This window comes from Dendropsophus ebraccatus, chromosome 5 (genome assembly GCF_027789765.1).
Source record: "Dendropsophus ebraccatus isolate aDenEbr1 chromosome 5, aDenEbr1.pat, whole genome shotgun sequence".
Lineage (NCBI taxonomy): Eukaryota > Metazoa > Chordata > Amphibia > Anura > Hylidae > Dendropsophus > Dendropsophus ebraccatus.
Window position 1 is genome coordinate 159,119,185 of NC_091458.1, and position 18,415 is coordinate 159,137,599.

Sequence of the window (18,415 nt, forward strand, 5' to 3'; positions counted from 1 at the left end):
TAATGCGGCGACAGAAAGGAAGAAGCCTAAAGAGGACACGGTTATAAAAGCGGAGAGGGGGCTGAGTGCGGGAGATAACGTGTGCGCTCAGCCATTCCTGCCGGCATCATTAGACGCCACTAATCGGGGATAAACTAGATTTCCTGAAATAGGACGATTATAATGATCTGAAATTAATGTCGTGTTTATCAAAATATTATATAACAAGTGTAAATGAGCTGATTAGGAAAGAACCGAGACCAGGTTCACGCTAAAAGCCGCATCATTACATTATGGGAGAGAAGCGGCTGCCAGGCCTCCGGGCCTCCGCTCATTCACAATCAGGAACACCGGCTTTAAAAGGAAGCCGAAAGGGATTTTAGGAAGGTGACGATTATAACGCGCTGACCTTCCTGATATAACACCAGGCTGAGACGGCAAGGTCAAACACAGGGAGGATCCTTAAAGTGACATTTACTACAGAAAATTATAGTCTAATCCATAGGTGACGCTAGCAGGGTGGTCCCTATAAGTGGGGGCCTGCCCCAGCCCCAAGTAACACTATAATATTTATTAACCAATAGCCACCATTACTCTTCTATGAAAAATTCCAAGAGTGGGATGTTTTAAAGGAGAACCCAGACTAATCCACCTCTGTCCATGTCAGGAACTGTCCAGAGCAGCAGCAAATCCCCAGAGAAAACCTCTCCTGCTCTGGACAATTCCTGACATGGACAGAGGTGGCAGCAGAGAGCACTGTGTCAGACTGGAGAGAATACACCACTTCCTGCAGGACATACAGCAGCTGATAAGTACTGGAAGACTGAAGATTTTTAAATAGAAGTAAATTACAAATCTATATAACTTTCTGGTACCAGATGATTTGAAAGGAGAAAAAAAAAAATCACCGGAGTTGCCCTTTAAGTGATCCTGAGATCACTGATCTCTCCTGCTCGGACCAATAGGGAATAGTTATCTAAACCACAAGAAGGTGGAAGTTCTAAAGCTGCTACACAGACTAGCATAGGCTTCTACCTCACATGGGTATAGGAAAGGTGAGTCATATACAGATGTGGGGGTTTGGTTTACACATTATTCATGATCCTAATCATTATAATAGCAGCTGAAGTAGTAAAGGTGAGACACAGGCCGATATATATATATATATATATATATATATATATATAATATATATAACAGCAGTGTAGAGACCAGTGGTGTAGCAATAGGGGTTGCAATGGTCACAATTGTGACTGGGTCCCTATGTTAGGAGGTCCAGCAGCCCCCACCCCAATGCACACTATGCAGATCTCTTAAAATCGGCTGTAAAAATTACAGTTCAGTTACACTTCAGCGATCTGCGGTGAGAAAGCCTGCAGGCTGCTCTCTGCTTATTCAACTGTGTCACCATTCTTTACAACGGTACCATACAGGAAACAGTAGCACAGTACATTAGAGGACAGTGGTACAGTACATTAGAGGGGACAGTGGTACAGTACATTAGAGGGGACAGTGGTACAGTACATTAGAGGGGACAGTGGTACAGTACATTAGAGGGGACAGTGGTACAGTACATTAGAGAGGACAGTGGCACAGTACATTAGAGAGGACAGTGATACAGTACATTAGAGAGGACAGTGGTACAGTACATTAGAGGGGACAGTGGTACAGTACATTAGAGGGGGGGGGCAGTGGTACAGTACATTAGAGGGGACAGTGGTACAGTACATTAGAGGGGACAGTGGTACAGTACATTAGAGGGGACAGTGGTACAGTACATTAGAGATGACAGTGGTACAGTACATTAGAGGGGACAGTGGTACAGTACATTAGAGGACAGTGGTACTGGACATTAGAGGACAGTGGTACAGTACATTAGAGAGGACAGTGGTACAGTACATTAGAGAGGACAGTGGTACAGTACACTAGAGAGGACAGTGGTACAGTACATTAGAGAGGACAGTGGTACAGTACATTAGAGGGGACAGTGGTACAGTACATGAGAGGACAGTGGTACAGTACATGAGGGGATAGTGATACAGTACATTAGAGAGGACAGTGGTACAGTACATTAGAGGGGACAGTGGTACAGTACATTAGAGGATAGTGGTACAGTACATTAGAGGGGATAGTGGTACAGTACATTAGAGAGGACAGTGGTACAGTACATTAGAGAGGACAGTGGTACAGTACATTAGAGAGGACAGTGGTACAGTACATTAGAGAGGACAGTGGTACAGTACATTAGAGAGGACAGTGGTACAGTACATTAGAGGACAGTGGTACAGTACATTAGAGGACAGTGGTACAGTACATTAGAGGGGACAGTGGTACAGTACATTAGAGGACAGTGGTACATTAGAGGGGATAGTGGTACAGTACATCAGAGGGGACAGTGGTACAGTACATTAGAGAGGACAGTGGTACAGTACATTAGAGGGGACAGTGGTACAGTACATTAGAGGGGACAGTGGTACAGTACATTAGAGGGGACAGTGGTACAGTACATTAGAGGGGGCAGTGGTACAGTACATTAGAGGTCAGTGGTACAGTACATTAGAGGACAGTGGTACAGTACATTAGAGGGGACAGTGGTACAGTACATTAGAGGGGACAGTGGTACAGTACATTAGAGGGGGTAGTGGTACAGTACATTAGAGAGGACAGTGGTACAGTACATTAGAGAGGACAGTGGTACAGTACATTAGAGAGGACAGTGGTACAGTACATTAGAGGACAGTGGTACAGTACATTAGAGGACAGTGGTACAGTACATTAGAGGACAGTGGTACATTAGAGGGGATAGTGGTACAGTACATCAGAGGGGACAGTGGTACAGTACATTAGAGAGGACAGTGGTACAGTATATTAGAGGGGACAGTGGTACAGTACATTAGAGAGGACAGTGGTACAGTACATTAGAGGGGACAGTGGTACAGTACATTAGAGGGGGCAGTGGTACAGTACATTAGAGAGGACAGTGGTACAGTACATTAGAGGGGGCAGGGGTACAGTACATTAGAGGGGACAGTGGTACAGTACATTAGAGGGGGCAGTGGTACAGTACATTAGAGGGGGCAGTGGTACAGTACATTAGAGAGGACAGTGGTACAGTACATTAGAGAGGACAGTGGTACAGTACATTAGAGGGGACAGTGGTACAGTACATTAGAGGGGGCAGTGGTACAGTACATTAGAGAGGACAGTGGTACAGTACATTAGAGAGGACAGTGGTACAGTACATTAGAGAGGACAGTGACACAGTACATTAGAGGGGACAGTGGCACAGTAGATGAGAGGGGATAGTGGCATAGTATTAGGAGGGGGCAGTGGTACAGTAGATGAGAGGGGATAGTGGCATAGTATTAGGAGGGGACTATGGTACAGCAGACTAGAGCAGTGCTTTTCAAAGTTTTTCTACAGGAGCCTCAACCAACAGACAAAATGATGCCAGTGCCTCACCAGACTGGCCAAGAAAATGTGGTGGAAGTTCATGGAAATATAAAAACTACTGCTCAGTCTACCCTTCATTTATCTCCTAATATCTGTATAACATTAAAATAGGTACAAAATCGGTCAATAATGTTCCTAAACCAAAGATTGTTGCTGTCAAGGAAAGGACTCACCAACAACTAGGGACGCCTCACTGGTGAGGCCTCCCCCACAGTCTGAGAAGCACTACAATACACGACAGTGGCACAGTACACTAGAGAGGAGACAGTGGCACAGTACACTAGAGAGGAGACAGTGGCACAGTACACTAGAGAGGAGACAGTGGCACAGTACACTAGAGAGGAGACAGTGGCACAGTACACTAGAGAGGAGACAGTACACTAGAGAGGAGACAGTGGCACAGTACACTAGAGAGGAGACAGTACACTAGAGAGGAGACAGTACACTAGAGAGGAGACAGTGGCACAGTACACTGGAGGCATAGCACCTACATCCCCTTGAAAGTCCATATGCATAGAAATGTTTTGTCGTCTATGTCCATGAGGCTTGCTGTAAAGCATGTAACTAAGTGTTGTTATTCTGCTCAGGCACCATGGCAGCCCCCAAAATCAATGAACAAAAAGTGAAAAAAATAAATACAGAAATAGAAACAGATTAGAAAAAAGAACAACTTGTAGTATTTGGCTCTCATCAGTAAAAGAAAATCTAGGTGATACATTCACTTTAAAGGGGTAGTGCACAAAAAATTATTTCAAATCAACTAGTGCCAGAGAGTTGTAATTTATTTCTATTAAAAAACCTTAAGTCTTCCTAACTTACCAGCTGCTGTATGTCCTGACACAGTGCTCCCTGCTGCCACCTCTGTCCATGTCAGGAACTGTCCAGAGCAGCAGCAGCAAATTACAATAGAAAACCTCTTCTGCTTTCCAAATGGGAGAGAATACACCAACTCCTGCAGGACATACAGCAGCTGATAAGTACTGGAATACAATATTTTTTTAATAGCGGTAAATCACAAATGTCTGACACCAGATGATTTGAAGAACTATCCCTTTAGGTCCATAAATGTGAGGACGGAGCTTTCCTTCTTATTAAACAACAGCTTTTTCTTAACAGATGAGAATTAGTTACATAACTGGAATGTCATGTGACATTTCTATCTTCAATGTTGAATAGGAATTGTGCTTAACCACACTGGCCTAGATTTGTTGAGTTTTTGATATGCACACTGTATAGAAGAGACGGGCTCCATAACTGCATAGCTGTACAGGCTAGCACAATGCTTTTCTACTTTCTTATGTGGAGCTGGGACTGACAGGACAGTTCCCATGGTGGTCTTAAAGGGGTTGTACACCAAAAAAATTTTTCTTTCAAATCAACTGCTGCCATAAAGTGCCAGAGATTTGTAATTTACTTCTATTAAAAAATCTCAAGCCTTCCAGTACTTATCAGCTGCTGTATGCCCAGCCGGAAGTTGTATTATTTCCAGTCTGGAGAGCAGGAGAGGTTTTCTATGGGGATTTGCTGCTGCTCTGGACAGTTCATGACATGGACAGAGGTGGCAGCAGAGAGCACTGTGTCAGACTGGAAAAAAAACACCACTTCCTGCAGGACAAACAGCAGCTGATAAGTACTGGAAGACTTAGGATTATTTAATAGAAGTGAATTACAAATCTCTGGCACTTTATGGCACCAGATTTGAAAGAAAAATTTTTTTGGTGAACAACCCCTTTAAGGGTCAGATGAGCAGAAGTGATTGTTACAGCTATGTGATCCTTGAAAAAAAAATACTCACCTGCCCAAATCCCCTTCCACATCTGTCTCAATGGTCCCTGGTCTGGGTGAGCAGCACTTCCTGCTTTCCAACCGACCTACAGGAAGTGCTTGCTCAGCCAATCACAAGCCACTATGACCAGGGACTGGCTGAGCAAGTGCTTCCTGAAAGCAGAAAGGAGTAGAGACCAGGATGGAAGCAGTGTGAGATTAAGAAAGGAGAGTATCATTTTTTTTATCACCAGGACAGCCCATAAGCCACTAAGACTGGGGCAACTCCTTTATGGGGTCTGAATTTGTGTTGCTACAGAGGCTGAAAATGATCAATGTCATTCTTTGTGCCATGATCTCTATTTTTTATTAGTACCATGCTTGTTTAGATCAGATGTATTGATCACTTTTCATAATTTTTTTTAAATATATATAAAATGTAATTTAAAAAATCAGCGACCCTGGCATTTTTTTTAACGCTTTTTGTTTACGCCGCTCACCGTGCAATAATAATATTGTTTTATTTTAATAGAGAAAACAATTGCGCACGCTACAGTATATTATATGTTTATTTATTTTTTTACTTTTATGTGTTTTATTTATAAAATGGGAAGGGGGGGTGATTTGGACTTTTACAAGGGGAGGGGCTTTGGGGCATTTTTAAAAACATTTATTTATTTTATTACACTTTTTTAGTCCCCCTATGGGACTTTTACACAGTTACATTAGATTACATACACCATAGCATAGCAGGGATCAGTGTAATCTGCAATCTTCTGATAGAGCCTGCTTGTGGCCATAGCATATCAGGGATCAGTGTAATCTGCGATCTTCTGATAGAGCCTGCCTGTGGCCATAGCATATCAGGGATCAGTGTTATCTGTGATCTTCTGATAGAGCCTGCTTGTGGCCATAGCATAGCAGGGATCAGTGTAATCTGTGATCTTCTGATAGAGCCTGCCTGTGGCCATAGCATAGCAGGGATCAGTGTAATCTGCGATCTTCTGATAGAGCCTGCCTGTGGCCATAGCATATCAGAGATCAGTGTTATCTGTGACCTTCTGATAGAGCCTGCCTGTGGCCATAGCATAGCAGGGATCAGTGTAATCTGTGATCTTCTGATAGAGCCAGCCCGTGGCCATAGCATAGCAGGGATCAGTGTAATCTGCGATCTTCTGATAGAGCCTGCCTGTGGCCATAGCATAGCAGGGATCAGTGTAATCTGCGATCTTCTGATAGAGCCTGCCTGTGGCCATAGCATAGCAGGGATCAGTGTAATCTGTGATCTTCTGATAGAGCCTGCCTGTGGCCATAGCCTAGCAGGGATCAGTGTAATCTGTGATCTTCTGATAGAGCCTGCCTGTGGCCATAGCATAGCAGGGATCAGTGTAATCTGTGATCTTCTGATAGAGCCTGCCTGTGGCCATAGCATATCAGGGATCAGTGTTATCTGCGATCTTCTGATAGAGCCTGCCTGTGGCCATAGCATAGCAGGGATCAGTGTAATCTGTGATCTTCTGATAGAGCCTGCCTGTGGCCAACTATCAGAAAATCAGACTGCACGGAGGTAAGCAGTATATTTCCGGCAGTCAGGCAGTGCGATCAGGATCCCCGCAGAGTGTCTGTATTTTGCATAAATCACGGCCATTGTTGCATACGTTGTATGTGAATGAATGGAATCCCGGCCGGAGCGTATATACATAGTATACGCTCCGGCGGGGATTCCATCCGGTCGCATGAAAAACTGACTTGTCAGATCTCTGCGGCCGCTATTCATTGAATAGTGGCCGCACAGACATGTCAGTTCACACAATGGAGTGTTCGGCTCCAGTCGCACGATCCATTGTGTGCAGCAGTGAATTTGGATGCGGGCACACACTGCAGTATCGGCCAGATGATCTTCATTTCTGCTGAATTCGAATGCGGGCGCACCAGTGTCAGAATTGCCGGTTGTTTTAGGGGATATTCCTTTAAGACCACCCTAAGGCCACTTTCCCACTAGCATGATATGGATATATTTTGAGTCTGTATTCAGGCTGCAAGTCCTGGTGCAACCACAGTGACAGCTGTCAGTTTAGGGCATCAATATACATCTTTAAATGAAAAGTAGATATAGCAGCTCACCATCTTCTCATGGTCTATTGGTAGGTGCACGGACCGCTGCGTGGCAAAGCAGCCCACTCAGGATACCAAAAAAAAAAAGAAGATGTCCAGCACCGATGCAATATTACAATATAGCATAGCAGGGATCAGTGTAATCTGTGATCTTCTGATAGAGCCTGCCTGTGGCCATAGCATAGCAGGGATCAGTGTAATCTGCGATCTTCTGATAGAGCCTGCCTGTGGCCATAGCATAGCAGGGATCAGTGTAATCTGCGATCTTCTGATAGAGCCTGCCTGTGGCCATAGCATATCAGGGATCAGTGTTATCTGCGATCATCTGATAGAGCCTGTCTGTGTCCATAGCATAGCAGGGATCAGTGTTATCTGTGATCTTCTGATAGAGCCTGCCTGTGGCCATAGCATAGCAGGGATCAGTGTAATCTGTGATCTTCTGATAGAGCCTGCCTGTGGCCATAGCATAGCAGGGATCAGTGTAATCTGCAATCTTCTGATAGAGCCTGCCTGTGGCCATAGCATATCAGGGATCAGTGTTATCTGCGATCATCTGATAGAGCCTGTCTGTGTCCATAGCATAGCAGGGATCAGTGTTATCTGTGATCTTCTGATAGAGCCTGCCTGTGGCCATAGCATAGCAGGGATCAGTGTAATCTGTGATCTTCTGATAGAGCCTGCCTGTGGCCATAGCATAGCAGGGATCAGTGTAATCTGTGATCTTCTGATAGAGCCTGCCTGTGGCCATAGCATAGCAGGGATCAGTGTAATCTGTGATCTTCTGATAGAGCCTGCCTGTGGCCATAGCATATCAGGGATCAGTGTTATCTGCGATCATCTGATAGAGCCTGCCTGTGGCCAACTATCAGAAAATCAGACTGCACGGAGGTAAGCAGTACATTTCCGGCAGTCAGGCAGTGCGATCAGGATCCCCGCAGAGTGTCTGTATTTTGCATAAATCACGGCCATTGTTGCATACGTTGTATGTGAATGAATGGAATCCCGGCCGGAGCGTATATACATATTATACGCTCCGGCGGGGATTCCATCCGGTCGCATGAAAAACTGACTTGTCAGATCTCTGCGGCAGCTATTCATTGAATAGTGGCCGCACAGACATGTCAGTTCACACAATGGAGTGTTCGGCTCCAGTCGCACGATCCATTGTGTGCAGCAGTGAATTTGGATGCGGGCACACACTGCAGTATCGGCCAGATGATCTTCATTTCTGCTGAATTCGAATGCGGGCGCACCAGTGTCACAGAATTGCCGGTTGTTTTAGGGGATATTCCTTTAAGACCACCCTAAGGCCACTTTCCCACTAGCATGATATGGATATATTTTGAGTCTGTATTCAGGCTGCAAGTCCTGGTGCAACCACAGTGACAGCTGTCAGTTTAGGGCATCAATATACATCTTTAAATGAAAAGTAGATATAGCAGCTCACCATCTTCTCATGGTCTATTGGTAGGTGCACGGACCGCTGCGTGGCAAAGCAGCCCACTCAGGATACCAAAAAAAAAAAGAAGATGTCCAGCACCGATGCAATATTACAATATCTGACGTCTGTATTAGTAGTAAAACAAACACTCCATAGTCCAACTACACGTTTCAGACCAGATAGCCCTTAATCAAGACATGAAACATGGAGGTGGACTATGACGTGTTTTACTACTAGTAAAGACGTCAAATATTGGAATATCGCATCGGTGCTGGACATCTTCTCTTTTTTATATATACCTTTAATGGGGTATTTAGGGGGACTGAGGTGTGTTTACAGCATGCTGCCTTGTTCTAAGCATAGCCAAGGTAGGAGAGCAGGCAGGGAATGCAAGCAGCTGATGCTGCAGCTTCACTGTGCAATAGTCTGCAGTGAAACAAGATGTCCTGCAACTGCTATGGACAGGAACCCGTCAGTGGGAGTGCTGTGGGAGGGGAGGAGGCCGGGTGGGAGGACTGTGATAAACATCTGAGGGAAAGAGATGCGTTCTGTGAGTACCGAGTACCTAAGACCCCCAAAACAGATTTTGGTGGTTTCAAAACCAAAGCAGATAGGTAAGGGAATTCTATGCAGGATTTGATACAACATATACTATATAAATTAAATGTCAGCTTGTCCATTTATATTTGATATCACATGAGTAATCGTCTGTCTTCTGGGAATCTGGGAAACAAAAAACAAGTGAAGGTAGCGGTCACGTCAGCGGAGAAGCTGCCCACACATGACCGGCCAACAAGGTCAATTTCGTCAGGGATTAATAAAATATTATATTCTAACGCGGCGCAGTTATCTTATTGACAGATCATTCATGGTCTTCAATGGGCCAAGTGGAGGTGAGGGGTATCAGTCTATGGGACACCAGTACATGCCAGGAAACGTCTCATACAATGCTGGATCAGGCCAAGGTCACCTTCACAAGGTTTTCTTACTTTTCCCCGTTACTTGGCTGAGGATCAGGAGTGCGGTGTCCCTGGATGGGCATCACTCTGCCAGTCCCCAGGGGAAAATTATAGGATAACGGCCAGGTACATATACGATTTATAATATATATAACTATAGAGTCCATTCTATTATCTATGGATATCATATTCTCTCTCACTGGGCCATGTACTAAGGAGGACACTTATACTGATTAATAATCGTTCTTCTGATTAGGAACATTTGGGGAGGTTATTATCATGATTAAAGAAAATGTTCCATAAGGTTCATCAACTTTTTTTTTTTTTTTTTTTTTTTTTTACACATTAGCCGACTGGCGCCAGCACAGGGATCCTGGTGACTCGGTCCTTTTTTTGCTCCTGTTTTTAAAATCCCCGCACTCTGAGCCGTTCTATTGCCGTGCACCCCCCACCCCAGCTCTATACACTGGATTCGGGCCCGCCGCCTCCCAGTGTGATCATATCCCCTCCCCTCTATGAATCAATGGAGGCCCATGACAGAGGGGAAGAGATATGGTCACATAGAGCGGGGCAAAAAAATTATGATTGGCTGATGTAAAAAAAAAAAAAAGTTAAAAAAAATAAACAAAAAAAAACAAACAATGTACCTGATACGCTGTTCACACTCACTAATGCGCTGATCACACTCACCTGTAAGAGTTGTGCTAAATATTAGGCACGACTGTATCCAAAGCCTTATAGGAAGATGCCACCGCTGCTCATGGAGGACTACTACCGGATCAGCCTGTGCAACTGCACATAGCGCATCACCCCATCAGACAAAAGGGGGCCCCAGCAGACAGGGACATACTTATAGGGTGCCCAGATTGACAGAAAGAAAAGCAATCGGCTCCCACACTGTCTATCAGTCTTATGACCGCAGGCAGCCTGACAGGCTTAGGACTCACCAGGAGAAGGAAGAAGAGAGAAAAGCTGCAGAGAGTGGAGAGTAGGCTTTTTTTTTTAAATCTCACTATGGGGGCTGCAGAGGGTCCCTTACCACTGGGGCGGCGCACAGGGGCCCATACCACTGGGGCGGCGCACAGGGGCCCATACCACTGGGGCGGCACACAGGGGCCTATACCACTGGGGCGGCACACAGGGGCCTATACCACTGGGGCGGCACACAGGGGCCTATACCACTGGGGCCTGTACCACTGGGGCGGCACACAGGGGCCTATACCACTGGGGCGGCGCACAGGGGCCTATACCACTGGGGCGGCGCACAGGGGCCTATACCACTGGGGCGGCGCACAGGGGCCTATACCACTGGGGCGGCGCACAGGGGCCTATACCACTGGGGCGGCGCACAGGGGCCTATACCACTGGGGCGGCGCACAGGGGCCTATACCACTGGGGCGGCGCACAGGGGCCTATACCACTGGGGCGGCGCACAGGGGCCTATACCACTGGGGCCTGTACCACTGGGGCGGCACACAGGGGCCTATACCACTGGGGCGGCACACAGGGGCCCATACCACTGGGGCGGCACACAGGGGCCTATACCACTGGGGCCTGTACCACTGGGGCGGCACACAGGGGCCTATACCACTGGAGCGGCACACAGGGGCCTACACCACTGGAGCGGCACACAGGGGCCTATACCACTGGAGCGGCACACAGGGGCCCATACCACTGGAGCGGCACACAGGGGCCCATACCACCGGGACAACACACAGGGGCCTGTACCACTAGGACAACACACGGGCATATAATACAGTGTGGCTGCACACAGGGGCTTATACAACATAGGGGCTGCACACAGGGGCTTATACAACATAGGGGCTGCACACAGGAGCTTAATATTATAGGTGACTTCACAGAGAAGCCTGTAAAGTAAAGCCTACACTACTATACTTACTACTATATAGGGTCACAGAGCATACATAACTATTATATGGGGGGCACAGAGGGACCTAACTACTATATATGGGCACAGGGGGTACAACTATATGTGCTACAGCAAGGAGCCTAAACTGTTTCTCTGGCAGATTCTGGAGAAGGGATTTGTGGCCAGGAGAAGATTTTAAGATTGAAAGACTCTAATCAGAGAAGATGCCCCCTGTGAGTCACTGGATGTAACTGCATAGGGTCTGTAGTGGTAGTGATAGTGGTCATGGGGTTCCAAATGGGCTGTATGTGGTTTTAAAGCAGAGATATATCTGGCCATTACCGAGATCATACGACTTTACATTCTTAAAGATGTTGTTTTCAATGTCTGTTCTTTCCGGCTCACACTTCTTCATGGAACATCCCCGAGTACATCACAACCCTGACGGAAATACAAGCACTTCTGTTGTCTATTTATCCTTCAATCAACCTTTTGTGTGGCGGCCAAAGCCTCAGAATACAGTGGGAGCATCTAAGAGGATTACTCGGGTAGCAGCATTTTAGTCACTTTGCCCTAGTTTCCTGAATTGTCATCTGTCGGCGCTAAAAGAGAATTCAGCTTCCAAAATGGACAGAAAAGGTTTATGTGCTTATATGTTATATAGAGATAAACTGTAAGTAGTATATAACATTGCAGGGTTAGGGTATGTTCACACTGAGCAAAATCGGTGGAATTTCACAGAATCTCTCGCGCCCCTCCGCTTCCTCTGCTCTCCACCCAAAGAATTCCGCCGATTTTGCTCAATGTGAACTGGCCCTAAGGTAGCCGATATATTGTAAGGTCGACATCAATGCACCGGCCAGGTCTACAGGCTACAAACAATCTGGGATATCAAACTCTCTAACTACAAATTAAACAAATTACAAATTACAGACAAGTCTCTAAAGTTAAAACAAGAGGCAAAACTTGTAGATCAACTGGTGTCAGAAAGTTACATAGATTTGTAAATGACTTCCATTTTAAAATCTCCAGTCTTCCAGTACTTATCAGCTGCTGTATGTCCTGCAGGAAGTGGTGTATTCTCTCCAGTCTGACACAGTGCTCTCTGCTGCCACCTCTGTCCATGTCAGGAACTGTCCAGAGCAGCAACAAATCCCCATAAAAAACCTCTCCTGCTCTGGACAGTTCCTGACATGGACAGAGGTGGCAGCAGAGAGCACTGTGTCAGACTGGAGAGAATACACCACTTCCTGCAGGACATAAAGCAGCTGATAGGTACTGAAAGATCTAAATTTAAATGGAAGTAATTTACAAATCTATATAAAAGTTTCTGGTAGGGTTGATTTGAATGTTTTTTTCTTTTTTGCCAGAGTACCCCTTTAACCCCTTCCAGCCCCATCACATACCCATACATTCTAGGGCAGGTAGGATGGAAACATGTGCTACGAGCATCGGGGGCCCACAGTTATTAGCTGGTGGTGGCCGATCGTTGGGCCCGGCTAATTGACCATTTACATGCTGCTGTCAAAACTGACAGTGGCATTTAAATGGTTATAAAACCTCACCTGGATGCAATTGCAAGGAAGGGGGGGGGGGGGACTGTGCTTCTGGCCGGGTTGCACATATTTGGTGAACAGTGTCACCTAGGCGGGGCTTCACAGCAGTTAGTGTCACCTAGGCGGAGTCTAACTGCTGATTGATTTTCGATGAGAAAGAAGACACAGACAAGTGTTATACAGGTATATATAGAATGTGCAGCATCTAAACTTGTGGACAGGGGGGGGGGGGGGGGGGGGGGAAGTAATATCACTTTAAATCACTGCTGTATAACAACATGCTGATTCATACACCAGCAATTATTTCCGTCCATTCAAATCAATGGCAATGTGCTTAGAATCATAAGCATCATAAAATCCCACTAAAACGCCTTCTATTTAAAGAAGCAAACGTGAAACCATACAATGAATATAGTGTGTGTGTGTGGGGGGGGGGGGGTGTAGCTGCAGGTGCTCCTGTATGTACCTGGAACGTCCACAGATGCGACCTGTGATGGTGATTATAACCAACCAACACGCAGCCACATCTACCACACGCCGGCACAAGAGAGATTTCCAGCAGGGTGGACAGGGCTCTCCATACATCTACAGCCGCTAAGGAAACCCAATGGCTTCTGCAGATAATGTCGTAATAACCCAACTTTTTGAGCGCTGCGCATATAGATGATGCATTGATTTTTTTTCAAAAAATTTTGTATTCAGACCCATCGCTGATTGTGCGTCCTTTAAGAACCACAATGTTAAGGAAATACAACTTGTTTTATAGTTTTAATGAGAGCCGGCCAAGTTGCCGTTACCCAGTTTCCATGGTGACTGGGAAATATTCTCTCTTGACTGGAGCCGGGACTTGCAGTAGTTTACAAAATTTAGACCTAACAATACAATTCTTTCTGACGGCAAAGACACTTATCCATCAGGGACCTCAAGCCCAAGAGGAAAACGATTTCAGCAACGGCGAGTCCATAAATATAACAGTATAACAATATTTCCAGTGTTCTAGATTGATGTCTATTGAGCCAAATTTAGGGCCAATCTGCGATGTAAGACAGCCCTGATCTGCTAGATCGCTGCACGATTATCAAGCCTATAGCATGGCTCGATGATCGTGCAGCCCTTGCTGGTATTCTGGCATATATAGAGAAGTTATACTTACCTCTCCAGGCTCCCCTGGTGTCCTCCTGCCTTTTCCCCATTGACCACAGCCGCGGCTGACCCTGCTGAACCAGTCTCTGCAGTGACAGACCATTCAGCCAATCACTGGCCAAGACGGGACTGTGCCATGTTCAGCGATTGGCTGAGCAAGCTGTCACTGCTTTTTTTTTTAATGGAAGTTTTTTCTACAATAAAGTAAATAAGGACTTTTTTGCTGGAACATTTTTTCACTTTTGGATTTGCTGCTGCGGACTGTTCCCTGTAAATGTCCTTCTGCGTTTTTGTCCCAACATGACACGAAATTTTGAATTATTATTTTGCGTTGGCCCGTAGCCGTGGTCCGTGATCATCCGACGCTGTGAGCCCTCTCTGGATCCTCGTATATACGTGTATATACCTGCCATCCATCATTAAGGGGTTAAACATTACAGATCAGATCATGTAACGTTGCTCCGTGTATCTTAAGAGGACGGTAACGGCTTTAGAGAGTCTGGAATCCCGCCAAGTTTACGGCACAGGTCACCAGTAATTCATTCCCGTTCCTGCAGCCGCTTAGAACTAATTATAAAACCATCACATGCATTTAATATGATATCAGAACAGGGTTTGGGGAGAAGACCTATAATTTCAGGCACTTTGTTAATGGGCTTCGGAGAGAGCGCTCATCTACAGGCTCGCGGCTTCTCTGCTGTCACTTCTTATGTTCCGTGTGACTACGGTGCCAGGAAAAGAGACGGTACAATGGCCGTCACTGACAGACCCAGGTGCAACGCGTCACATGACTGGCGAGGTCACCCGGGTTCCCGTCCTTCATTCAATTAATTGTCAACTTAAAAACTGCAAGAAAAAAAAAAAAGGATTCTCCAGGCCGCACCGAGCAACTCATAATACGCGAGAAAGTAATGGTACGTTTACACCGAACAATTATCGTCCGAATTTTCGCATTTGTGCAATAATCGTGTAGACACAGCAAACGATCAAGCGATAAATCGCTCGTTGTGATCTTTCAACATGTTTTCAAATCGTCATTGGGTAAAAATTCGCAGATCGCTTTGTCTAAACAGCCATTCAAAGATTCCCCCTACGTGTGAGATAGGCTGAAGCCATCTTAAAAACGATCGCAATAACAATTTTTCTAACGATTTTTCTCTTTGTCTAAAGGCTGATCGTTATATAAAACCAAATCGTTGCTTCAAAATCATCATACGATCAATTGGGCGAATTATTATTATTAATATATATTATTACTAGAGGAATAGGGAAAAATCGGGACCGAATAGGAGGTAAGACCGACCATTCTTTGAGCATTTGGTAATATGTTTTACTGCACAATTCCTTTGCTGCGTCTTAGATCAGAGTTATTTGCAGCAGTTTGATCAAACATGGTGTAAAGTGAAACTGGCCCAGTTGCCCCTAGCAACCAATCAGATTTCATTTTCCAAAGAGTTTGTGATCAATGAAAGGTGGAATCTGATTGGTTGCCGGGGGCAACTGGGCCAGTTTCACTTTACACCATGTTTGATAAATCTCCCCCATAGTTGCATCCATCCTGAGACCATGATGGGAGTTGTAGTTTTGTAACAGCTGGTGTCCCATCCCCGGCCTTCAGCTTGCTCAGTTAATCAGAGTCATCTAACAATATACGAGAGGGAGGCTGGCCTCAGTAACTAAGTTAGGCCAGCCTCCCCCAACATAGACACAAGATGGCGCCAGCAGAAGATCCCGTGTACCTTAAGATATATAAGGCATTTAAGAAACGAAAAATGATTTCTCTATTAGATGCTATATTAAGAAGAATACCATGGCCGTTGTTTTGAGCCAATGCAATGGCGACCATTGGTGCATTATTAAAGTTAAGACTTAAAGGAGAACTCCGGGCTGGGGTGATTTTTGGCAGAGTGCTGGGGAGGATGTAACATGCTCTCACTTCCAGCGCTGGTGCCGGTATTCCGAAGCTCCAGTCCTGGACACTTCCTGGTCTGATCGAGGACATGGGACGTTACGTGTCGAACCAGCTTAACCAGTCAGTGGCCGAGGCAGGACTCCTTTAATGATGGCCGCTTTTTTGGGTTTGGCTATTAAAGAATTACAAAAATGGTGGAACGTCATCCAGAAAAAAAAAATTTAAATCAGTGTGTGAACTACTAAAAACAATGTCCGCAAATAAATGTCCTGAAAATTAATTTGAAGGCTGAAGCAAACAACAGACGTTATTCTATACATTCTGTGACTCCAATGCGAATCACCGAAGAATGAGAACAACGGACGTTATTTTACCAAAAAAGACAGTGTGTGAACACAGCCTAAAGGGGTATTCTCATCTTCTCAGCTTACCGCCCCCTTGTGGCCTGCTGAAATATCAGAAAACTGCAAACAACCATACCAAAAAAAAAAAAGAAAACATTCTGTGGGTATTGTGTTTCACTGACTCTCAGCGAACAACTGGCCGCACTGGTTTGACCGCACAAATCCCACATGCCAGGTCAGAGTTGCGTAAGAATATGGCGGCGGTACATCAATATTAGTATTATTTTATCCATATCAGTGTTTCCAAACTCAATATCGATTGGTATTTCAGAACACGGTGATATTCAAATATTACAGGGAGTAACAGGAAGACGCCGGCCGTTGGGAACGCTTCAAGTTTGGGGTAATTTGTCGTATCCAAATCCTATAATACGCAATTGCAGCCTAAGTGCCCCGGCATTGTATATAACAGAAGTTTTCTTCCCAAGCTCACTGAACGCTGTGCCAGGATCCAAGGCTCATTGAGATCGCACGCACGGCCGCCATCCCTCCCGCTGGGAGCTGCCGCCTGCTTTGTGCCTACAAATAAATATCAGTAACACAATGGGAAGTGGGCCCATTATATGTATATGGAAAGTACAAAGTAAGCAGAAGAATAGGGGGATACCATTATGCTGACTATTAGGGAAATGTAGACGCATTATAATGTGCTGTATACCAGTCACAATAGTCCTTGGCCGTACACTTAGATGGGTTGGAGAACATTGAAGAGGATTCACTTTTTGACGATGTTTAGAATGCTACATTTTTTTCCATTATAAATCGAGTAAAGTCTTAGGGCCCATTTGCGTCTGTGCTGTGTCCAGGGCTGTGGAGTCGGTAAACCGCAGCTCCGACTCAGAGTCCTGAATTTTATCAGGACCGACTCGCCCTCCTGCTCCTTGATAAATGGCCGGTCATATACCAGGGGAGATATCTATCACACCGGCTCAGCAGCTTCTCCCTAATGTCCTACATGATCTGTGGGAATATATACTGTATATACAGCAGCTTGGACTCTTCCAGCTCAGAAACAAACTGCCAAATAGTGACCGACAACTTTTCCCCGACCACCCTTATGTAATAGGGCCAGTGTCCTATTACTGATATATTCCCCGACCACCCTTATGTAATAGGGCCAGTGTCCTATTACTGATATATTCCCCGACCACCCTTATCTAATAGGGCCAGTGTCCTATTACTGATATATTCCCCGACCACCCTTATCTAATAGGGCCAGTGTCCTATTACGGATATATTCCCCGACCACCCTTATCTAATAGGGACAGTGTCCTATTACTGATATATCCCCCGACCACCCTTATGTAATAGGGCCAGTGTCCTATTACTGATATATCCCCCGACCACCCTTATGTAATAGGGCCAGTGTCCTATTACCGATATATCCCCCGACCACCCTTATGTAATAGGGCCAGTGTCCTATTACTGATATATTCCCCCGACCACCCTTATGTAATAGGGCCAGTGTCCTATTACTGATATATTCCCCCGACCACCCTTATGTAATAGGGCCAGTGTCCTATTACTGATATATTCCCCGACCACCCTTATGTAATAGGGCCAGTGTCCTACTAATGATATATCCCCCGACCACCCTTATCTAATAGGGCCAGTGTCCTATTAATGATATATCCCCCGACCACCCTTATGTAATAGGGCCAGTGTCCTATTACTGATATATTCCCCGACCACCCTTATGTAATAGGGCCAGTGTCCTATTAATGATATATCCCCCGACCACCCTTATGTAATAGGGCCAGTGTCCTATTACTAATATATTCCCCGACCACCCTTATGTAATAGGGCCAGTGTCCTATTA

The 18,415-nt window shown here is 45.5% G+C and overlaps 1 protein-coding gene across 5 annotated transcripts in view; it reads right to left on the bottom strand.

Moving 5' to 3' along the window:
• RASL10B (RAS like family 10 member B) overlaps positions 1–18,415 on the bottom strand; it is a 58,636-nt gene that overhangs the window by 29,190 nt on the left and 11,031 nt on the right. The window lies entirely within an intron of this gene.